This window comes from Gavialis gangeticus, unplaced genomic scaffold, assembly GCF_001723915.1.
Source record: "Gavialis gangeticus isolate Ggan-Ray unplaced genomic scaffold, GavGan_comp1, whole genome shotgun sequence".
Lineage (NCBI taxonomy): Eukaryota > Metazoa > Chordata > Crocodylia > Gavialidae > Gavialis > Gavialis gangeticus.
In genome coordinates, this window is record NW_017728964.1 from 3900865 (window position 1) to 3908501 (window position 7637).

General features: G+C 43.6%; 1 protein-coding gene across 1 annotated transcript in view; it reads left to right on the forward strand.

Moving 5' to 3' along the window:
* Positions 1 to 7078: 7078 nt before the first annotated feature.
* NTN1 (netrin 1) overlaps positions 7079 to 7637 on the forward strand; it is a 255273-nt gene continuing 254714 nt past the window's right edge. Inside the window, exon 1 of the mRNA XM_019502100.1 lies at positions 7079 to 7251. The gene's annotated coding sequence lies outside the window, so the exon portion shown is untranslated. The remainder of the gene's footprint in view (positions 7252 to 7637) is intronic.

A 7637-nucleotide genomic window follows, 5' to 3' on the forward strand; every position in this document is an offset into this window, starting at 1 on the left:
GCCATGGACCCCTTTGGCAGTCTGGTGAAGCCTATAGACCCCCTCTCAGAATAATGTTTTTAAATGCATACAATAAAATACATAGAGGTTAGTGAAAATAAAGATGTAATTTTTTTCCCATCCAAGTTCACGGACCCCCTGAAATCTATCCACAGACCCCTTGGGGGTCCATGGACCCCAGGTTAAGAACCGCTGCTCTAAATCAACATTAAATGATTGCCCTGGCATGGTGGTAGAGAGCACCGGGTTGAAGAAAGACACTAAATTAAAGCCCTGACCTCTTGTGATTGTACACCACTCTTTGTAAGAGACTAGCAGTCCCAAAGTCTAGCCAGCTCCAACTGTGCCAGGACTGACTCCATGCCCCAGAGTCACCAGGCCCTGAAGCCAACCAAGTTCCCCACCAGTTTGTAATTTTCCATAACAAAACAGGACACTGTGTAGAATCCTTTTCTGAAATGTTTTAACAAAGAAACAAAAATACCCATTCATCAGCAATACGGAAATGGATTAGCTTAACCCAAAGCCAGAAGAACAGCCAAGGTTATAAGATATGCTAAACCCTTGAGGAAAAAATGCAATGAAAATAGTTAATTGTTTGGCAAAGAGCAGTTCTATATAGTGAGTACTTTCAGTTCAGCCCAGCTGCTCCAAGTAAGACTTTTAAAACATAAGTACTAGAGTTGGCCAAAGGGGCAGAAATATTGAAGGGAAAAAAAATCACATTTTTAAAAAAATCTGAAATTGTTAATTTGAGATTAAGAGAGCTACATGCCTTTGGTGCTAAGCTGAAAGCACTTGAAGTTGGAATCTTCTGTCCACCAGGAAGTTTTTCAGTATAGCCAGCAGGAGGAGAAGTTTTGCTCCACCATGCCCTCCTCCTAGCAAGGAGGGAAGACCTACTCTCCAGGGCATTCTCAGTTCTCAGACTGATAAACAGAGATTAGATATCTAAAATTTTGTAAAGATGAGACTAAATGGAGCATGCAATGTTAGAGAACATGCCTGGTTGAATCTAGATGCCCTTGTTTACAGATGGTGGTGGGTAGTCACATTAATGCGTCACATAATTCTGCCCAGCACTGCAGAATCACCTGCAAACAAGAACTAATGATAGGCAGGAATACAGATATACTAAATGCTCAAACACCCACTCAGAGTCCAAACAGACACTCTGTTTCCTATGCTGCTCTTCCAAGTTCCTTTCCAAGCAGAGTCCAAAATGAAGCTGAGTACTCTTGAGACCCTCATTGCAATAGCATGGCTCTTGAGCTATGGGGAAATAAAATATGCCCAACCCTCCTGACCTACTATTACTCCCGTCTAAACTCTGATTCTGATCCATTCTCCTTCCTACTCACATTTTAGTCATGCCCAAGTTGAATCTTTACTTTGCATCAGGTTAAGTAGATCAAATTCCTTTGCATTTTCTATTCTGAATCAAACCAGGGAGAAAGTACAGAGCTAGATCAGAGTTTCAGCTCTGAAGCCTCAGGCAAGATTCATATTAAGACATACATTGGATTTATGCAAATGATTTTTGATGAGATAAAAAATATTAATCCAGGAAACTCATTCATTTAAGATGGAGTTAAAAATATAAACTTTCTTGAGCCTCACAAGGTATACAGAAGTCAGTATTATGGTTTTATGGTATAGAGCATGTAATTGTTTTGTTACATTGATATTTGCTTATTTAAAGATGGACTGCTAAGATAAAAGTCATGCCCATAAAAATCACAAACAGAAAGTTTATGAAACTGTAAGACTTTTTATTTAATTGGAACACACTGCTTATTCTTGACATTATTTGTTTCCTTTTTGCGTTTTGCCCAGTCTGAACATTGGAAAAAATGGTGATCTTTGCACGGATTCTCATGTGCTGACGTGATACTAGAACAATACTGTTTTGTCTAGATTGCTGTGGCTCACATTTGATGGCCAGAGAAAGTGTGAGTTTTGACAACAACTTTAAAAGCTGTGAAGAAGTTTCTTTTAGTTTTGGGCCACACCATGTCACCTTCATTTCCACTCTCTGGAGATTCAGGCCCTGGCCAAGGTAATTTTCAATGGGAAGTGAGGTGGAATTATCTGAGTTCCTTGAGTAATATTTGCTTATGTTCAAGCATAGGAAACGTCTTGTCTCCTCCTCAAGACAGTACCTAGCACTCAGAAGCAGGCAGATCAGTCCACACCAACTATGGTTTACCTATGAAGTAATGCTAAATTTCCCAATAAGGTGGACTCTTACAAGCCAGTAAAAGAAGACAGCTTAGATGAATCAGGCCAGATCTGCTGACTGACACTTAGGAATATTTGTAAATTCCATCACCAGCATCTCATCTGTCTTCCCTTCTGCTTTGTTCACCATGGAGCAACCATATCCCATTTATTTGGAAGGGAAAAACCAGGGAAGTGCTAGCAGCTTCATGAACAGTAGAGGACAAAGATTATTATAAAGCTGTACCGAACCATCTATGGATGGGCTTTTGGAAGCATAGTATTCTCCTCAAAATCCCCTGGATATTCATTCATTTCATCAGTTTCGGAGGGCAGACCCAGAAACCCCAACAGGAGAGTTATGTCCCATTCTCGAACAGTAGGAGGTAGTGATCTGTCTAAATCTTTAGTCCCAGCTCAAGCACAAGATCAAGAGCATGCCATTGCCTAACTGCATGAGTGAGCCAAGAACCGCTTGCAATAGTTCCATGGTCACCTTGGTGGCCGTGAAATCCTTAGAAGAAGCACACTTGGCATGGATAGTGAAGTCATCTGGCACTGTCAGCATCAAGAACTTGGTGGAGAACTATACCCTTAGGCAGTTCATAGTCTGTGACAGAGGCAGCTGTAACTGAGACATTGAAAAAAGCACCTCTGTTGGGCACCTGGTCTTCCTGAACACCACAAATTCCAAAACCACTTCATAGGAAGTTCACCAATTCTCACAGTGATTTTACAATGGAGCAGGATGAGAGGTACACAAACAGTAGCCCCTTCTTACCTCTATCCTTAAATTCTACTGCAAGATGGACACTTATATACAGCCCAGATTCCGGATGGAAGATTTCCTATATTTCCAACCAGGTTGCTAAGGGAACAGCCACATTTGCCAGATATGGATCAATCCCCCTTCAGCTGTGCAATGCTAAAAAACCACAGCTGGAGTCTGCTGTGGTGTAGCAAATGGCCCAGGTTTCATTAACATGTATAAAATCAGGGGCCTCATCATTGATCAAATCAGCATCTTATTAAACACCTGATTTGCATTAATCAGCATGAACAAAAAAAACTTAGCATAGGTTTCCTTGTATGCTCAATGAGTGCATGTACACACAGGGGTTTTGGTAGCACCCACAGCCAAAGCATGAGGACACATCACATAAATTACTGGATTTATTCTCACATCCCTAAAGTTAATGGGATGTAGGTACCTAGGTATTTTGGAAAATCCCATGAAGCTGTTATCTGTATCTTTGGATGGCCAAATACTTTTATAAACATAGTCCTTGTTTTCATGAGACTTAGGCTCCTAAGTGCCTATATCACTTCTAAAGAGGATCCTAAATCACTTAGGTGTGTTTTGAAATTTTTTTCTGTAAGTGGTTTCTCCAGTAGCCCACAGAGAGTCTATGCCAAAGCAGGGCTTTGAGCCAAGGTTTCTTAAGTTGTAGGCTAATGTTTTAATCATCATCCAAGCATAAAGGCTAGAATATGACCTTCCTTTTTCCTAATTTTCCAAATTCATACATGTGACAACTTATGAATGTATTACTTAAGAATCATATGGCAAATTCAGTTGTAATTCCTATGGCTTTATGAATGACCTAGGTAAGAACAGAGCTCAGTTTGTAGCACCATAGAAGTCTATTCTGATGCCCAATGAAGTCAAATCTTTCCATTAAGTTCCATTGACTTTTGATTGGAATAGGTACCATTTTTTCTGTCTGGACTGAATTCCACTTTCTCCACCAACCAGCAGGGCTGGACTATTTGTACAACATTTAGCTGAAACAGCTGAAAACTTGTTTTCATCTCATGTCTCCCACATTCTTGTCTTTAAACTTTTTCTTAACAATGCTAAATTTGTGGCAGAGTATACCATGAAATTGGAATAATATCATCTAAGCCCAAGAATGAACATAGTTTATCCATTTCATCTGGGACAGGTGTTTCCTCAGGGGCTGTCTGTAAATCAGATTCTAGCTGGATTTCTTCAGCTGTGCTAGTGTGTTCTAAGTAGGTGGATTGTGCATTGAGCTGGCATTTTTTACATTTCACATTGAGCCCACGATGCCTTAGCATCTGTGTTACCTTCGTATGGTTGTATTATGTCCTTCCTGATTTGCTCTATTTTATGTATGTTTTCCAGAAAGCTTTATTTTGGAAATGCCTTGAAAATCATGTTTACGGGGTGTTGGTTGTAGCCATGTTGGTTTTGAAAATCATGTGTCATTCTTGGAAGCATGGGGCTCCTGAAGCACATTTGAAGGGCATATGGATATTACTGAGAAATTCTACAGCTGTTACAAATGTCATATAACGACTTGTGATTCTCATCCCAAAGGTATCTGATATGTTGGTTAACAAGTCAAATATAGAGAACATTATATACTTTTTCAGGCTGGTTTGCATTCTATTGATTTATTTTTGTTTTTTAACATCTGTGCACATACATACTACTTAGGAGCCACAGTGATGAATCAATAAGTTCAACAGTTGTACTATCACAGAGTCCCCATATTTCCACATGTAAAGGTTTTTTTAGAAGACTATTTTGTACTCTGCTGGGTAGGAGTTTCACTACCCTTTAGTTCTCTATGATGTCTGAATCTGTCTGCGAGTCTCAAAGAGCGTGTGAGAGCCATTCTGTGAATTCATTCAATAGTGTCAGAAGCACTGCAGTCTGTTGTATGTTGGACTGGTCTGTTCTGAATAGGATCAAATATGCATAGAACTTTCTGGTCTTTCTGCCCTAAAGCAGATGTTTTGCAAAAGGAAACAAACTTATCTCACTAGGCTGCAATTTCAAGTGTATTCTTTAAAACAAAGTTGGTCACAGATATTCAGAAGTTTATGAGGATTTTGTGTCTGTCAGTATTTACGGTTCAGTACCACCTACCAACCATACCCAGTTTTCACTTAGGGCCTTGATTGCTGAGTCCCCAGACACTTTGCAATGCAACATACCTTTCAGTTTAGAGGAAACTGGCTTTGTGCTAGATCTGCAAAATTTAGCAAAGTGCTTATTTGTGCTGAATTATATTCCTGCTGTACCCTATAGGAGTTTGGCCACTGGTTTTAGTGGGAGCAACGCTGAGACCATCATTTCCCTCAGGCATTTTCTGCAGGGCATTTTAGAAAGTTAGACATATGGCCAGCATCATTGCACCTGAAGCCAGAATTTATCCTGTGGTTTTTACAGGAGGTCTTTCTCTCTCCCACATCATGGCTGTTTATTGCATTGACACAATGGCTCTGTGGATTGTATAGGAGATAATGACTAAACCTTCCTTGCCTTAAACCTTCAGTAGCTACAGTAAAGTTCTCTGAGCTAAACTTGGCAGAATCTCATTCAGGATTGAATCTTTCTCTATTAGCAGGAAGTCTCTAATTTCAGTATTACTTAAAATTAATTTTTGGTCTCTGCTTTTTAGAATTATTTCAGTCCATGTCATTCCAGCAGCTAGATATCGTACCTGCATGCAGATCTGCTGTGCAGAGGTCCCTGGGTTCAGTGCAGGGGCAGAGGGGGCTGGGGACTGACACTCTGACCTGTTCTACTGCAGGAAGGAAATTCCACCTCCCCACCATGGAACAAGTGCTGAGAAGCATATATTAGGAAAAACTTGAGATTTCCTCTGCTTCGTGCTCTTCTGGCTTTATTGCAGAAAGGACTTACCCAGGCAAACCTAGGCACCATTTTTGTTCTGTTTGTGTACAGCCCCAACCACAATGGGATCCTGTCCTAGGACTGGGGCTCCTAGAAGCTTCCACAACACAAGTCATAGCTAATTAAGTAGCAGTCAGAATCAGGATTGTTAATTTGATTGGGAAGGCCTTAAGAACGCTGGAAATAGACTGAACCATCCCACTCATCCAAAAAGGTGCACTCCTATGGATGGCAAAAAGTATCTGAAAACGTCTTCTCTGTAAATGTGCAGGGAAAACTTGACTGTTTCCAGTCCAAGAGCCAGCCATCATTTTCAGTAGCAGTATATACCATGAATCTAGGGCATAATAATAACAGCACCAACAACATCAATAATCCAAATAATTATAATGGTTATACTAGTTATACGAATAGCAATACTACTATGGCAACTAATAATAATAACATGGTGAGCTGAAATAGCCTTATGGGTTTTAATGTCATGCTGAAGGTCTCTGTTAGTAGCAACACAGACATGTGCAAATAGACAGGTGTGAATGTTCCTGGTCAATGAGGCCTCCTGAACCCTTGTTGCATCTGCAGATTCCTATAGGGTAGATCCATTATACCTTCTTTGCCATCTCTGTCTGCTACTTGGACAGAGAAATGCAGACACTGCCCTGTTAAGGTGCTACTCACATAACTTTTAAGGTGCATAATTGTCACCTCCTGGGTTAACTGTCCTCCTCGGTGCAAGTCTGCCATACTCACAAAGTTGTCAACCCTGGGCATGCCTGGTCCCTGGGAGGAGGGTTTTAAAGCCGGCCGTCTAGTCTTCTACCCATCCTCTGTCCCCCTGTGAGCTGGGCAATACAAGCCATGCCAGGTATGTTTGTGCTCTAGGAAGTTTTGGAACAACACCCCGCACACACGCGCCCCCGCACCGCCCCCACCCCCTTCATCTTTTCATTGAAAACAAAACTGGCCCAAGAGAATCGACTGGTTGATCATTTTTGGATGTGCGCGGGTTCCCTGATTTAGCCCTTTGGAGCTCACAGAAGCATGAAATCCCTCACAGGCTCTCTCCGCAATGGCCCGGCTGAAGGCAAAATGCCACGCAGACACGGTGCACGTTTCAGCCCTTTCGCTGCCTCCTCCCGGCTCTCCCGCAGCTCGAGGGGCTCCTCGGCAGGTAGCCGCGAGTTCGGCGAGGAGGCAAGAGGAATCAATGAGGGGACTCGGGCAGACACCACGTGGTGGGCTATTTTGGAAGAGCATCTTAAAGGGGACGTGCTCCCCAATCTCTTGATCACTCCCTGATGGCGAGACCTAAATAGCGGGATCCAGCAGGACTTCCTCCGGCCCCGCTGCGTCTCCAGCAGGTAAGAGCTGGCTGCCGAGCCCGAGCCCGAGCCCGGGCCTTGGCGCCGATGGCCAGGGGCACGGCGCTTCCCGTGTCTGCCTGGCCCGGGGGCTGAGCTTGGGGCGTGTGTCCGCGGGCTGCGCTCCAGGGGCGCGCGTGGGTGGCTTCGGCAGAAAGCCCCGTGTCTCTCTCCCTTTCCCTTCCCTCTTGGCGCTGTTGCTGCGGGTGCCCCGCCACACAACAGCGGCTGGGTCGCAAGCTCACCCGGCCCGCCATGCGCCCCGGAGCACCCGGGCGGCCCCTCCGGGCGGTCCCCCAGGGCCGCGGCTCTGCCTTGCTCGCAACTTGCTCCGCGCGCGAGCTCTTCCCCGGCGTCGCTTCCCCGCTGCCGAGCCCCGCGTCTGC